This window comes from Mustela lutreola, chromosome 6, assembly GCF_030435805.1.
Source record: "Mustela lutreola isolate mMusLut2 chromosome 6, mMusLut2.pri, whole genome shotgun sequence".
Taxonomy (NCBI): domain Eukaryota; kingdom Metazoa; phylum Chordata; class Mammalia; order Carnivora; family Mustelidae; genus Mustela; species Mustela lutreola.
Window position 1 is genome coordinate 33,852,647 of NC_081295.1, and position 17,691 is coordinate 33,870,337.

A 17,691-nucleotide genomic window follows, 5' to 3' on the forward strand; every position below is an offset into this window, starting at 1 on the left:
TCGAGTACATTTTACAGATTGGCAGTTTTGATCTCCCTCCCCCACCCCAGGGGGGGGATAATCTGCATCTTAACAGCTTTCTATAGATACATTTGTCATTAAGTATGCCATCTCATATCAGCATCCCTTTTTAAAGCCAAGTTTTCCAGAACTTTGAAGTGCCACGGTAGAAGTTAAGACTTTTCAGCCAAAATTGAAAATGAACAACCCTGTCTTACACTTCCCCCCCCCCGTCTTCTACTTTTGAACTGTGACTTTAAGATATGCTGCAGGTTCCCCCAAAGTCAAATAAGTCTTTAAAAACTGCCAGAAGGAATGAAAAGTTACCACCGTGCTACCAGCGATGAGAAATGCGTTCTATCATCGAGACGAGAGCAAAGCATTTTTCTGAAGCGTCCCTGTTCAGCTTTTCACAAAACGTGGTGACAAATGGATGACTGCGTATGGGAGAAAGGATGACAGGTGACTGCCAAGCAAGTGATTCTGTCTCCACGACTGGAGTTCACTGACTCCCAAACTCACTGTGCTCACAAGCAACAACTGGTCAAGGCTGACAAGGTGTACATAATAGTGTTTAGGAAAACAGCTCTCAATCTACATTGGTCAGGGTAGGTCAAGTCTGGTGGCTCTGCAATTTTTTTTTTTTTTTTGAGGACAGAAAATACATCTGTTGATGGACCGTCCTATACTACACTCTTTAGTGGAAGCCTGTGTACGTAATACAGCACTAGGACCCTTACAAGGATGGAGCAGGATGCAAAGAACCAAACATGTCCATGCTCTCTGGGAAGACACTCTGGAACTCTGCCAGCCAATTCAGGATTGTGGAAAACCACCTCAAGTTCTCAGCTCTCCTGGAAGCCTGCCGTGGTCAGCTGTACACTAGGCTAGGGGGCAAGCTTCAGGACAGGCTGTGGCATCACCCCACACAGGCTCCTTTATGACTCTCATCTCAAGGGAGCACTTAACACAGGCCAGCTGAAACTCCTCATACACAAACTGGAGATGACAACATCTCTCTCACAGGTTTTATATAACCCAGAATGCGGAACATTGCAAGTGACCCACAGAAGAAGTTTACTATAGTGCTGTAGTAATTTATTTATAGAAACTTCTTATCATTGCCATAAAAAGTACAAATGAGCATGTAGGAAATATTTTTAAAAAATAACAAATATAATGAAGTATAGAATTTTGAATTAATAAATATATTTTGTAGTCTGAAATAGATTTATTTTTTTCTAATAACTAGAATGACCAGCTGGTTTATAAGGTATCGAAGACTTTTTCCTTTAATAGTTTAAAGCTTCTTGGGGCACCTGGTGGCTCAGTGGTTTGGGCTGCTGCCTTCGGCTTAGGTCATGATCTCAGGGTCCTGGGATCGAGCCCCGCATCGGGCTCTCTGCTCCGCAGGAAGCCTGCTTCCCTCTCTCTCTCTCTCTCTGCCTGCCTCTCTGCCTACTTGTGATCCCTGTCTGTCAAATAAATAAATAAAATCTTAAAAAAAAAATAGTTTAAAGCTTCTCCTCCATAAGTATGCTTTAATTCTCAAAAAGAGAAAACTTCACACTAATTATATAATTATCAAAAGAATGACTGGCATTAGGTGTGAGTTCACATTAGTCATTTTTTAAATAAAGCCAAACTTGTGACTAATCCTTAAAAAAAGGGACACCATGGGAATATTTATAATAAATAAAACTTATAATAAAAAACTTTTATTATCTATTTTTACACATTAGACTGTCCATATTTTTAGTGTTTATAACACTACATAAACCATCAAAGCCAAGAATGTATCTACTGAATTAGCATCTTGAATAGGAGCATACTTAATCCATGCATTAAATTAAAACTACTACCCATATTATTTCTGTCACACTTGAGGAACCCACACAAATGGATGGGTAATTAATATACTCAAAATCCGTAAAGAAATTCTCAAATTTACAAAATACCTACAAATAAAGGATGATGCACTTGAAAATATAAATTTATAAATTATATTTATGTCACCTAGAGTGAACAGATACAAACTTGCGATGCAAAACATGTAAAGAATGGGCCATGTGTTATTTAAAATAGGTGCAACGACAAATGAAGACAAAATCCACCACAATGCAAGTGGCATCTGCCCTTTAAAATCTCAGAAAAATTCTCTGTCCCATTCCTCATTCTACAGAAAGATGAAATCCTGCCTCCAAAGATTTCTGCAGGTTCCAAGCAAGGTTAAGTTCTCAAGGTCACCTCTACCTGTCTCTAGTGTCCTGGTTTGCTCTGTTCTTGTTGGGTCTTTTCTCTCCCTCCTGTCATCAACCAAATTCTTCAGCGATTGCCCACTTCCATGATTCAGCTTTAACCTTCTCTCCTCTTGAGAACAAAGGAAAATGACCTATGTCCCATACTCTTAGGTAAAGCAATTCAGCTCCCACCTTATTCTACCTCTTTTTAGATCCATCTGGTCAGACACAAACAATCACCTAAACAAAGGCTGTTCTCTCCACAAAAAGGAAAACGTTACATGGCTCAAATCTGTGCCCTGAGAAAAGTGGCCAGTTAAACAACTAGAGAAAATCAAGTGATCGTGGATCTAAACAAGTCTCCAGGTACGATAATCTACGATCATCCTTAAGTATATCGTTGACTTTCAGTCACGTCATTTGGGAACTCTTTTCACAGTGTTAAACAGCTGTTTTTGAGACATTCGTTGGAGTGATAACTGCATTGTACGTTTTTGCGGGGAAAGCATGGTTTTCAAAAACCAGAGACATAGAGATCAAATTCCAACTCTGTCAAATACCAGCTGTGGGATCTATGAACATCATTTAACACCTTTACACCTCATCTCGTGAGCAGAAATGTGAGGGTAAACCAAGTGCAGCTTCTTCAGAGTAAAGGGAAGTCCGTTTAGGGTGAAACCTTTGTTGATTATTTTGGAAAATATAGGTGATCTTATTGCTTTCTTCACACCATTTAGCTCTTTCATGTTTGATTTTTATTTATTTATTCACTCTTTCAGTCACCTGGCTCTTCTAAAAGCATTATAGAAGGGGTCATTTCTGTTTGGCTTCATCTCAGGACACTACCGTACTGGTTTTGTTTTAATCTTTTTCCAGATGGAAAATAGTGAAGGCTGGGGCCAACGTAAAAAGAAAGGAGCAAAAAGTAACCGCTGAAGACAGCTGGTTGTGAGAATGTAAAGCAATAATGAAGATTTTGTTCTTATGGGGTACACCAGGTCCCTAAGAACTAAGTGGACCTGCCAGGTTTTCAAGCTCCAAACCTCTAGCAGGCAGGCAGCTTCCTCACACAGTAACTGCCTACAGGGGCAACAAACAGACACTCTCTCGTGGACTTTCTTGAGAACACACTTTGTTCTCCCTCTCCCTCCCGTAAGCCCTTGACATTCACCTAACCCAACAAGCTGAACCCCTTCTACTAGGGTCCTTTGGATTATTCACACCCTAAAAACCTTCCATCTTGACTGAATCCAAGGACCTGACCTCTCCAATTCTTTGGTGAGTACCACAAAAAAAAAAAAAAAAAAAAAAAAAAAAAGACAAATTTACAAACTGGGCCACCAGAGTTTTGCTGTTTCCAACCTTAGTATGAGCTCCGACACTTAATTTTTAAAAAACGTGTCGGTTCCCTCTGCTTTCTCTCAGAGGCTTCTTTCTTCCCCCGGGCCACCTCCCTCAGACTGTCTCCCTAGTCCCGACATAGCACAACCTCAACAGACGACTTTGTCTCTCACCTGATTCCATGGATAAGGAACCTCGTCAGGTCCCTGACCCTCATCTGGGAGCTTACCTAAGTCCACATCTAGCATTGTCTCCTGCCCTCCAGGCTTAGCACTTGATGGGTCCCCCTTCTCCTGTCCAAGACTAAACTCCTCTCCAAATACCTCCTGCCTGTTTGAACCCCTATGCCTATTGTCATTATGGTATCCCATGGACTTCGCTCCATTCCTGGTACCTAGGAGGATGCTTTCAGCTTTTACTAACAGAAGAATGCCCCAAACCCTTCACCTTCAGTTTTGTTCTCTTCTTTCCCTTATCTACCAATTTGCTTAATGAACTTGCATTCTTTTAAAAAGTTCCCTCTTTTAACAGTGGGCTGGCTTTCCTCCTTTAGCTACTCTCTCTTCTCTCAGCCAAACTTCCACCTTTTTCTTTCCTTCCTACTCTCCTTTTTTTCTTTCTAAACCCAAAATGCTATTTGTTAATTTACAATGAAAAAATATGGTTGTGAGATGGGTTGAAATATGTGTGTTCCTAGAAACAGCACATCCCTTCCCAAGAGGCAAAGCATAATAATCAGAAAGCTGTCTGGGAAGCTCGGATTCAGGAAGATAAGTTTAGATGGTATCTTGGTATTTCTGGTCTATACATGCACTTTCGACTTCCTCACTTTTCTTTCACACCCTAAACCACTGCATTCTTGCTTTTACTTTCTTCTACTCCCCTATAGCTACTTTCACTGAAGTTACCAATGGGTTCCTGATCGAAAGTTGCAGAGAAAATAAATATTCTGGACCTTAAGGTCCCAGCAGTACTGGACACCTCTCAGCAAGCCCTTTCCTTTTCACTTTTAATTTCCTTTAACACTCCTCCTCTAACCTTGACCATCCCACATTCTCATGCTCCTTCACCAGAACCCTCCTCTTCACCCTACTTGCTAATAGTTCCTCCCAACCTTCTGCGCTGGCCCCTTTCCAGCCCACCTCTTGACCATCTGACTCCTCCCGCTCTTCGCTGCCTCATCTCCTCTCAGCTGACTTGCTGCAAGACCCTCCTTGCTGTTATTTGCTCTGAAAAAAAAAAGAAAGAAAGAAAAGAAGAAAAGGTCTTGTCTCTGAGTCTGAGGGCCATGGGTTTTGAGGAAGTTCTACCCAGTGAGGGGTGGCTGAGAAGGACGGATACAGCTGAGGTGGGAGCGAAGGGGCGGGGTGGAAGGATGTTCCTATAAAGCAGACAGGGCTTGGGGAGCTGAGTAGATCTCACATAAAGCCCTCCTGTCAACTGGCCTCTTCCCACAGGGTTCAGCTGCCCAGGCACAGGCACAAACAAAATAGACCATGGGGTTTGTCCAAGAGTGAGTGCTTCCTAGAGGGCAGGAGAATTATGGAAATGACTAGACCATGAATCCCACTCATGAGGACAAGGAGGGGTTAATGAGGACATGGGAAGCAGCCAGTGGACCTAAGACCAAATTAAGATGTGCTATGAACCTCTGTGAAACCCACATGAAGTACTCCTTGCTTTGCACTATGGTCTCTGGGGAAGACTTTGACCATCACATGTATTACACTGGATACTGTAATCATCTGTTGAAGAGTCTGTTCCCTCTACTACACTGTGAGTCCCAGTTCAGGATATGTGTCTTACTCTTCTTTGTCACTCCACACTAGCCTGGAAGAGGACTAAGGAAGGTTAGGAAACTTGCTCAGCACCTCCCAGGTGGTGAGAAGTGGATCAAGTTTCACATGCTCTGTGACCTCAGGGTACCACAAGCCAGCCTTCACTGAACCCTCTGTTATTTATCAATGTTTTGTATATAATTTTTTAGATGCAAGTAAAATAATATTCATCAAGATAGAGAAAAGCTAAAACTACGGCATTTACAAAATGTTTATGAAATTTTGCATTGTTCTAATTTTAATGAATATTGGAAAAGCCAAAGTCCCTCTAGTAGGTTTGAATAAATTAAAATCATTTAAAATGGGGCAATGCGAGCTTCATATAAATTTAACCAAGATGAAAATAAACGTATCTTCTAGGGAGTTAAAGAAGCTTTAACAAATGTTCTTTCATTAATGAAATATCTGAAAAGTTCTTTGATTGTCAGCTCCTAGAGGGTAGGAAGTGTATTTGCTGAATTAATCGTTAATCTATGAACCAGCACAAGACTTAGTAAGGAAGTAGCATTCACCAAGAGAATCAAGAAAACACTAAATACTGCTTTTGAATAAATGTAGTACCATTTGTCTTATTTCTATACTTTTAAAAGCACTAATTTTTTGGTTCAGATTCCCATTATCTTGGCAACATTTGATGAAAATGAAAAGGTAAGTTGTTCTGCAAGATGAGTTCAGGATTAATTTTCACTCACAAAAAGAGATAGATTTTTTTTAGTAGTTCACAAACAATATCTCACAATGGAGAGCATAACTTTTAAAGCACAACTGCAGAATATTTAATGCTTCTTTTGCTTCAGTATTGTGAATTTCAAGTAGAAATGATGTGGAGCATTTGTGAATTGGGTCACAGTGTCAAATGTTACAGGATCCTGTAAAATCTGACTATCTCTAACATCTTAAATTAAATGCTAATGGGCATATCCATACAGCCTATCTTCTGAATTCATCTCTGCTTGTCTCATTTTAAAAACCATGGACAGGTTTCAAGGTGTCCTGACCCCAAAATGGACAGAGAAAAGGGAGGGAGTATGCAGAGACAGTGAACATGCTAGAAATATTGAACCTCTAAAGAAACATTCATTTTGTGTTTTATGGAACAGAAATAAGATCCTAAAATCCACATTCTAAAATCCTTACTTCCTTCACCTCAGGCAAAGCTTTCAAACTACCAGAAGTATGCTTCCATCAATTAAATTGGAAATACTTGATTATTTGGTAAAGGATAAGGAATAGCCTCAAATATTTTTATTTGCAAAAACAAAGCTGGGTAATGCTTCTAAATTAGTGATAGGGTGACATATAACTGCCTTGTTTTTTTAAGGGGGCCATTAGCAAACCTAGTACCCCTCCCTATCCATGGTTAGATTCACAATTGATTTATTATAAGCTGGTCCTGAGGAAAGAGGCAGACGACAGAAGGTATTAGAAATGTCACTGGTGATTTCCTTTTCTTTCCAATTAAAGTTATTGTACTGTACACAGGGAAGTGAATTTTTCATCTCAAGTACACAGTAGGGAGAAACAAACCTGAGAAAATTGTGATTGTTTTCATTAAGTATGGTTAACACAGGCAGCATACATTAGTGCAGAGGAAGAACAAAGAAAATGTATTTCCTTTCACAGTGGGGGAAAAACAAAGTGATAGAGCAATAAGATCTATAATAAGTTGATACATTTAATAACACAGAAAAGGAAACATACAGACCCATATTGAAAGAGAAATCAGCTTGATACTAGGATGATAGATCTAGCCAGTCTAGGATAAGCTTCTGTGGTTTTCTAAGGTCTCACCAAAGAAGAGGTAAAGTAGTTATATCTTTAAGAATATGTAAGGAAACTGCAGCATTTTTTAAGAGCTAGTTTTATAACCAAGAAAATAGGAAATATTTATTAAAATATGTGTGAGAAAGTCATATTAAATTTAGGAATGCATTAACAACATATGAAAACTAAATGAATCAATGGAAGGAATGTAAGGTGGAAGAAAATATGAATTACATTGATTTCATTAATCCATCATTGTTTTGTTGTCCAAGTCAAGCACAGACCTATTCCTTCTATTAGCCAAGGCTTATTTATACCCAAGTTTGAAATTTCTTCAGCAAAGCCTACAAGACACAGTCCTGGTGGTTATTTTCTTTGTATTTTCTGTAATATTGAAATATATACTTAAAGATAAATGAAGTTTTTATCTAAATATAGCTACATATACTAATACTCACACTTATATCTCATGTTTATTTGGTATATAAGACCAGCAATTTATTGGAGCCATCTCATTTATCCTCTTCCTTAATCCAATTCTTAACTTCATTCATTAATTATGGAGCACTTAAATCCTAACATGAGCTACATTTCTTCAATGAAAATCAATGAATTGCCAATAATTGAGGCATTATCCCAAGAAGCCAAGACTATAGCTGTCTCCTTGGTTATTGAGGACAGCAGAAGGAAAAATGGACAGAATACAAATGAATTTAATTTAAATGCAAGGGAGAATTTTGTTAGACCAGATGTTAAACAACTAGAGAAGATTATTGAAGAAAGCTGAGAAGTCTTCAAGATTTACTTAAAGGTGATTGCTTCTCCCACTTATATCAATGGATAAATCATCCAGGCAGAAAATCAATAAGGTAACTATGTCTTCCAATGACACATTAGACCAGATGGACTTAACAGATATATACAAAACATTCCAACTCAAAACAGCAGAATATAAATTCTTCTCACGTGCACATGGAACATTCTCCAAGAGGGAGAATGTCTTGTTTTGTTAGGCAACAAAACAAGTCTTGATAAATTTAAAAAGATTAAAACCATATCAAGCACCTTTTCTGACCATTAAGATACAAAACTAGAAATCAATTAGAAGAAGAAAAAAATGGAAAAATCAACGTGTTATTAAATGAACAAAAAATGGGCCAATGAAGAAATAAAAGAGAAAATGAAATAACACACAGAGACTAATGAAAATGAAAACACAATGGTTGAAAATCTTTGGGACACAGCAAAAGCAGATCTAAGAGGGAAGTTCACAGTGATACAGGCATACCTCAAGTAACAAAAAAATTTCAAACAACCTAACCTTACACCTAAACGAACTATAAATATAAGAACAAACAAAGCCCAAGGTCAGTAGAAAGAAGAAGACAATAAAGCTCAGAAAGAAAGTAACTTTAACAGTGAATAAAAAACAACAACAACAACAAAAAAAAAACGAAAAGATCAGTGGAACCAAGAGATGGTTCTAAAAAATAAACAAAACTGATAAACCTTTAGATTGACAACTCATCAAGAATAGAAGAGGACTCAAATAAATAAAATTAGAAATAAAGATGGAGAAGTAACACCAAACATCACCAAAATACAAAGAATTGCAAAAAACAACTATGAAAAATTTTAAGATTGTATATATTTGAGAACAAGAGAGTGTGAGCAGTGGGTGTGGCAGGGTTTAGGGAAAGTAAGAGGGAAAGAATCCCAAACAGACTCTCTACTGAGTATGGAGCCTAACACAGAGCTCAATCTCAAAATCCTGAGATCATGACCTGAGCCAAAACCAAGAGCTGGAAGCTTAACCAACTGAGCCACCCAGGCGCTCCCATCTATGAAAAAATTTATGTCCACAAATTGAACAGCCTAGAAAAAACAGATAAATTCTTGAAAACATATAATCTTCCAAAACTGAATCCAGGAAGAAATAGAAAATCCAAACAGACAAGTTACTAGTAAAGAAAGTGAATTTGTCATCAAAAACTCCCAACAAATAAAAATCTAGGACCAGACAGCTTCACAGGTGAATTCTACCAAACATTTAAGGAAGAGTTAATCTATTCTTTTCAAACTATTAAAAAAAAAAATAGAAGAGGAAGTGAAGCTTCCAAATTCATTCTGAGAGGCCAACATCACCCAAAATCAGATGAAAATGGTACAAAAAAATAAAACTACAGGCCAATATCCCTGATGAACATGGATGTAAAATTTCTCAATAAAAAATGAGCAAATTAAAATCTAAGAATACATTGGGATCATTCATCATAATCAAGTGGGATTTATTCCTAGGGTGTAAGGACAGTTCAAAATCCACAAATCAATCAACATGAAACATCACATTAACAGAACAAAAAATAAAAACTGTATGATCAGGACTTCTGAAGAAGATGGCAGAGTAGGAGGAACCTAAGCTCAGCTTGTCTTGCAGATACAACTAGATAACAACCACCTCAGTGTAAAAAACACAAATATGATCCAAAAGTGACAGAACAGACTCTCCACAGCTAAATGTAGATGAGAGGCTACATCAAAGAGGGTAGGAAGGACAGAGATGCAGTCAAGAGCTAAATGGATCTATGGACTCTCAATGGAAGGGAGGGACTGCTCAGCCCACAGAGGAGAAGGAAAAGACTCTCACGACAGGAAGCCTACACAGGGAAGATGAATCCCATAACATTTGGTACTGAAAAGCAGAGGGGACAAAATTCACAAGGTCTTATAACCAGAAGGATTTAAAGCCTGGAACTTTAAAAAATCAGCAGGCTTGTGGGCTGGAAGGGTGAGAGGAAACTAATTCCCCACCTTTAAAGAGAGCACAGTAAACAGTCCCACATAGATACAGCAAAGCAGCAGCAGTTTGGAAAACACCTGGTGCATACAGGAGGCAATTTGTTTGTTAATCTCAGAGTGTATGCTGGAGGGACAAGGATTATTGGGAGACTTTTCCAGGAGGAAAATAGCTGGTGGGCACCATTTCCCTCCCTCACCCTAGTCTAGATACAGGGACACCAGCTGGGACCAGCACAGTGCCAACACTCTCCATCTAACTTGCTAAAAGCACCCATCCATGTTGTCCTGTGGACACACCCACCAGCCAGGCCTCAGCTCCAGATTCCCTCCAACAGCGGAACCACACAAACCTTGCCAACACCCCTTGACCTGCCCCAAATGCTTCTGTGGGTCCACCTCCTCCATCTCAGCCTGCTCACTGGAGGCAACTGCAAGTCTCTTCCTACCAACACACACCTTGCTGGCACCACGCACCACATCCCCAAAGTCTCCTACAGTTCAGTAATACTACATCTCTAGCAAATACCTGGTCTGACTCAACATAATTCAAGGTGACCCCACACTGGCTCACTAACAATGCAAGAACCAAACCCTGACCACAACAGGCAAAGAGAGCCATTGCAGATGACTGGACAAAAGGCAAATTCAGCTGAACCACAACAGCAGAGCACACACTACACACATTCAAGACACCCCTAAAGTGCCAGGTTCTGGTGAAGAGGGGACATTGCACTGTAGAGCACTACAGGACCTGTTCTTCATAAGGCCATTACTTTAAACAACAACAGATGTAGCTGACTTTCCTAAGACATAGAAACAGACACACAGAGTTACACAATATGAGGAGACAGAAGAAAATGTACAAAACAAAGAACAGGACAAAATCAGAGCAAAAGACATAAACAAAACAGAGATAAGTAATATTCCTGAGATAATTTAAAGTAATGGTGATAAAGACACTCACTCCACTAGAGGAAAAAAAGACCCTTGACAAAGAGATAGAAAACACTAAAAAGAACACATCAGAGATAAAGGACTTGATAACAAAATTAAATGTATACTAGGTGGAATAAATACACTAGAGGAAGCAGAAGAACAGATCAGTGACCTAAAGGACTGAGTAATGGAAAGCAATCAAGCTGAACAGGAAAGGAAAATAATAATAAAAAAATGAAAATAGACTTAGGGAACTAAGACATTATAAAGCATAATAACATTTAAATTTTAGGGATCCTAGGAGAAAAGGTAGAAAAAGGAGCAGAGAATTTATTTGAAGAAATAATAGCTGAAAACTTCCCAAATCTGGGGGTAGAAACAGAAATTCAGATCTAAGAGCCACAGAGAACCCCCAACAAATTCAACCCAAGGAAGTACATACCAATACACATAATAATTAAAATGGCAAAAAGTAGTGATAAGCAGGGAATTTTAAAAGCAGCAAGAGAGAAGAAAACAGTTACATACAAGGAAAACCCAATGGTCTATCCCTGATTTTTCAGGACAAACTTTACAGGTCAGAAGGGAGTGGCATGATATATTCAGAGTGCTGATGAGGAAAAAAACCCTAAAGGCAAGAATATTCTATCCAGCAAGTCTATCATTCAGAATAGAAGGAGAGATAAAGAGTTTCCCAGATAAACAAAAGTTAAGGGAACTCACAACTACTAAACCAGCCCTCCAGAAATGTTAAAGAGGACTTTGCGGTGTGGGGGGAAAGAAAGAGCATAAGTAGGAATAAGAAAAGCAGAAACACCAAAGTAGTAAAATTAAGTACAACTATAAAAATGAGTTGGGGGAGGGGGTGCCTGGGTGGCTTATCCATTAAGCCTCTGACCTTTGATTTCAACTCAGATCATGATCTCAGGGTCCTGGAATCAAGTCCCACATCAGGCTCCCCAATCAACAAGGAATCTACTTGTCTCCCTTTTCCACTGCCCCTCCCCCTCACGTGAATGCACTCTCTCTTAAATAAGTAAATAATCTTTAATAAAAGTCAGTCAAAGTGGGGCACCTGGGTAGCACAGTTGGTTAAGTGTCTGACTCTTGGTTTTGGCTCAGGTCTGATCTTAGGATCCTGAGATCAAGCTCCAGCCATGCTCAGGTCCCCACTTGATGTGGAGTCTGCTTCACATTCTCTCTCTGTCTGCCCCCCTGCTCATTCTCTCTGTTTCTCTCTTTAAAGCAAATAAATAAATCTTTTAAAATAATCAGTTGAGGGATTCACAGAATAAAAAGATGTAAAGTATGACACCATATACATACCTCAGATGTAGAGGGGGCGGTAAAAAAATACATTCAAACTTAAGTGACCATCAAATTAATATAGACTTCCTGTATGCATGTTATATATACATGTGTGGGTAACCGCAAATTAAAAACCAGTAAGAGTTAACGAAAAAACAAAGAGAAAGGAATCCAAGTATATCACTAAAGAGTCAACAAACCATGAGAAAAGAGAGCAAGAGAAGATAGGAATAGAGAGGAACTATAAGCACAATCATAAAACAAGTAATAAAATGGCAGTAAGTACATGCCTATCAATTATTACTTTGAATGTAAGTGCACTAAACACTCTCATCAAAAGACATCTAGTGACAGAATGGATAAAAAAGGAAGACCCATCAATATGCAGCCTACAAGAGACTCATTTCAGACTTAAAGACACATGCAGATGGAAAGTAAAGGGATGGAAAAAAATTTATCATGAAAATAGAGGAAAGAAAGAAAGCCAGGGTAATAATACTTTTTTTTAAAAGATTTTATTTATTTGACAGAGAGAGAGAAATCGCAAGTAGGCCGAGAGGCAGGCAGAGAGAGGGGGGAATTAGGTTCCCTGATGAGCAGAGAGCCCGAAGAGGGGCTCAATCCCAGGACCCTGGATCATGACCTGAGCCAAAGGCAGAGGCTTAACCCACTGAGGCACCCAGGTGCCCCAGGATAGTAATATTTATATCAAACAAAATAGACCTTCAAAAAAGACTGTAGGGGCGCCTGGGCAGCTCAGTGGGTTAAAGCCTCTGCCTTCAGCTCAGGTCATGATCCCAGGGTCCTGGGATCGAGCCCTGCATCAGGCTCTCTGCTCAGCAGGGAGCCTGCTTCCTCATCTCTCTCTGTCTACTTGTGGTCTCTGTCCATCAAATAAATAAATAAAATCTTAAAAAAAAAAGACTGTACATGACAAGAGACAAAGAAGTACACTATATAACCATAAAAAAAGCAATTCAACAAGAAGTTATAACAATTGTAAATATTTATGCACCCGAGAGGGAAGCACCTAAATACATAAAACACCTAATAACAAAACATAAAGGAAGTAATCAATAGTAATACAAAATAGTAGGGGACTTTGTAGTAATATAAAATAGTAAGCCCCACACTAACATCAATGGATAGATCATCCAAACATAAAATCAACAAGGAAACAGTGGCTTTGAATGACACATTGGACCAGATGGATCTAACAGATACATTCAGAACATTCCATCATAAAACAGCAGAGTACACATTTTTTTCTAGTGCATATGGGACATCCTCTATAACAGATTACACATTAGGCCACAGAAATGTCTCAACAAATTCAAAAAGACTGAAGTCATGCCATGCATCTTTTCTGATCCCAATGCTATAAAATCAAAAATTAATCACAAGAAAAAATATCTGAAAAGAACAAAAATACATGGAGGATAAATAACATGATGCTAAACAATGAATGGGTCACCTAAGACATCCAAGAGGCAATCAAGAAATACTTGGAGATAAATGAAAATTATAACACAATGGTCTAAATTCTTTGGGATACAGCCAAAGCTGTTCTAAGAGGGACATTTATAGCAATACAGACCTACCCCAAGAAGCAAGGAAAATCTCAAATAAGCCACCTGGGTTTATACCTAAAGGAGCAAGAAAAGGATGACTTAAAAAAAAAACAATAACCAGTAGAAAGAAGGAAATAACACTGCCTAGAGCAATAGGGACTAAAAACAAAACAAGACAAACAACAACAACCCAAAATAGAACAGACCAGTGAAACCAGGAGCTGGTTCTTTGTAATGATCAAACCTTTAGTCAGATTCATCAAAAAGAAAAAGAGAGTGAGAGAGAGAGAGAGGACTCAAATCCAAAAATGAAAGAGGAAAAGTCACAACCAACAATATAGAAATACAAAGGATTATAAGAGTATTATGAAAAATTATACGCTGACAAATTGAACAACCTAGAAGAACAGGATAAATTCTTAGAACCATATAACTTCCCAAAACTGAATCAGGAAGAAAGAGAATATTTGAACAAATGTATTACCAGCAGTGAAATTAAATCAGTAATCTGAAAACTCCCCAAAACAGAAGTCCAGACCAGACAGTTGCACAGGTGAATTCTACCAAACATTTAAAGAAGAATTAATACCTATTCTTCTCAAATTAGTCCCAAAAATAGAAGAGGAAGGGAAGTTTCCAAATTCATTCTATGAGGCCACTGTTAGCCTGACACCAAAACCACATAAGGACACCATGAACAAAAGAGAACTACAGGGCAGTATCTCTGATGAAACACAGATGCAAAAATCCTCAACAAAAGATTATCAAACCAAGTCCAACAATACAGTTAAAAAAAAAAATCCACCACGATCAAGTGGGATTTATTCCTGGGATGCAAAAGTGGTTCAATAGTCACATCTAGCAACATGATACATCTCATCCACAAGAAAAAGAATTAAAACCATACGATCATTTCAGTGGACACAGAAGAAACATTTAACAAAGTATATCATATTCATAATAAAAAACCCTAAACAAAGTAGGATTAGGTGGAACATATCTCAGCATAATAAAGGTTCATATATGACAAACCTACAGCTAACATCATACTTAGAGGGGGAAAAAAAAAACCACAGAGCTTTTCCTCTAAGTTAAGGAATAAGACAATGTCCACTGTCACTACTTTCATTCAGCATAGCACTGGAAATCCTAGCCATAGCAACCAGACCAGGGCGGGGGCGAGGAAAGAAAGGTAAGGTATCCAAATTTGTAAGGAAAACATAAAATTTTCACTGTTTGCAGATGATATCATACCATATACAGAAAGTCCTAAAGACTCAACCAAAAAAAACTACTAAAACTGACACATGAATACACTGAAGTTACAGAACACAAAATCAATACATAGAAATTTGTTGAATTTCTATACACTAATAAGTAGAAGAAAGAGAAATTAAGAAAATAATCCCATTTACAATTGTGCCAAAAAGAATAAAATACATACAAATAAAATTAACCAAGAAGGTAAAAGACCTGTACTCGAAAAGCTATAAAACATTGATGAAGAAGGGGTGCCTGGATGGCTCAGTTGGTTAAGTGTCTGACTTTGGCTCAGGTCATGATCCCGGGGTCCTGGGATCAAGCCCTCTGCCAGGCTCCCTACTCAGCAGAGATTCTGCTTCTCCCTCTCTCTGTGACCCTCCCCTCCCCACCCCACTCATGTTTGTGCTCTCTCTCTTTCAAATAAATAAATAAAATATTTTTTAAAAATGATGAAGGAAATTGAAGATGACACAAACAAATGGAAAGATATTCCATGCTCATGGAATGGGAAAACAAATATTGTTAATATGTCCATACTATCCAAAACAACCTATAAATTTAATGAAATCTCTATCAAAATACCAAGAGCAGTTTTTGCAGAACTAAAACAAATAATCCTAACATTTGTATAGAATCACAAAAGGCCCTGAATAGCAAAAGCAATCCTGAAAATGAAGACCGAAACTGGAGGTATCATAATCCTAGATTTCAAGATATACTACAGAGATGTAGTAATCAAACAGTATGGTACTGGTATGAAACAAGAAATATAGATCAATGGAACAAAATAGAGATCACAAGAATAAACCCATACTTAAATGATCAATTAATCTTTGATAAAGTAAGAAAGAATATGCAATGGGAAATACACTCTTAAACAAATCATATTGGGGAAACTGGACAACTACATGCAAAAAAATGAAACTGGACCACTCTCTTATACCATACACAAAAATAATCTCAAAATGGATTAAGGTCCTAGAAGAGAGGACAGGCAGTAATTTCTCCAACATCAGTGATAGCAACATTTTTCTAGAAATATCTCCTGAAGCAAGGGAAACACAAGCAAAAATAAACTATTGGGACTATGTCAAAATTAAAAGCTTCTGCACAGCAAAGGAAACAATCAACAAATCTAAAAGACAATCTAATGAATGGGAGAAGATATTGCAAATAAAATATCTGATGAAAGGTAGTATCCAAGATATATAAAGAACTTATAAAACTCAACACCAAAAAACAAATAACCCAATTTAAAAAGGGACAGAAGACATAAACAGATATTTCTCCAAAGAAGACATATAGATAGCCAACAGACACACGAAATGATGCTCAACAACACTCAGCAACAGGAAAATGCAAATCACAATCATAATGAGATAATATCTTACACCTGTCAGAATGGCTAAAACCAAAAAAGAAACAAGTATTGGTGATGATGTGGAGAAAAAAAAAACTTTGTGCACTGTTTGTAGAAATACAAGCTGGTGCAACCACTGTGGAAAATGATATGTAGGTTCCGGGGGGTTCGGGTGGAAATACAGAGACACCTGGTGGCTCAGTTGGTTAAGCATCAGGTCGTGATCTCAGGGTTCTAGGATAGAGCCTTGCATCTGGCTCCTTGCTCTGTGGGGAGCCTGCTTCTCCCTCTCCCTCTGCAGTGCTCCCTGCTTATGCTCCCTCTCTCTCTCTCAAATAAATAAATAAAATCTTTACAAAATTACAACTACCATATGATCCAGTAATTCCATTACTGGGTATTTATCCAAAGAATACAAAAACACTAATTTGAAAAGATTTATGCACCCCTGTGTTTTCTGCAGTATTATTTTCAATAGCCAAATTATGGAAGCAGCCAAGTGTCCATTTATATATGAATGGATAAAGAAGATATCCCTAATGGAGTATTACTCAGCCATAAAAAAAGAATCAGATCTTGCCATGTGTGACAACACAGATGGGCCTAGAGGGTATTGTGCTAAGTAAAATAAGTAAGAAAAAGGACAAATGCCATATAATTTCACTTATGTGTGGAACCTAGAAAACAAAACAATATGCAAACAAAAAAAGACCAGAAACAGAATCATCAACACAGAGAACACACTACACTGGGGCTTGCAGTGGGAAGGCTGGGGTGTGGGTAAAGGTGAAATACATAAAAGGGATTAAGACATACAGACTTAAGGGGCGCCTGGGTGGCTCAGTGGATTAAGCCGCTGCCTTCAGCTCAGGTCATGATCTCAGGGTCCTGGGATCGAGTCCCGCATCAGGCTCTCTGCTCAGCAGGGAGCCTGCTTCCTCCTCTCTCTCTCTGCCTGCCTCTCTGCCTACTTGTAATCTCTCTCTGTCAAATAAATAAATAAAATCTTTCTTAAAAAAAAAAAAAAGACATACAGACTTAAAAAAAAAAGTGATCATGTCTTTTAAGCACAAATATCTCAAAGTTACTCTTAGTACTTAAATTATCTGATTTTCCTATTTCTCTTTGTCCTTGACCTGGAAATTCAACAAGTTCCATCTGGGTTACAAAATGAGTATCCTCCAATTAAGAGAAGATGGGACCTTCTTCCCCAATAGGCAACACTTTCAAAGGAGAACAGTTTAGGTCTTTTCAAGAATTGAATTGGAAAA

General features: G+C 38.2%; 1 protein-coding gene across 9 annotated transcripts in view; it reads right to left on the reverse strand.

Moving 5' to 3' along the window:
• KLHL32 (kelch like family member 32) overlaps positions 1-17,691 on the reverse strand; it is a 248,709-nt gene that overhangs the window by 48,000 nt on the left and 183,018 nt on the right. The gene's annotated exons all lie outside the window — the stretch shown is intronic.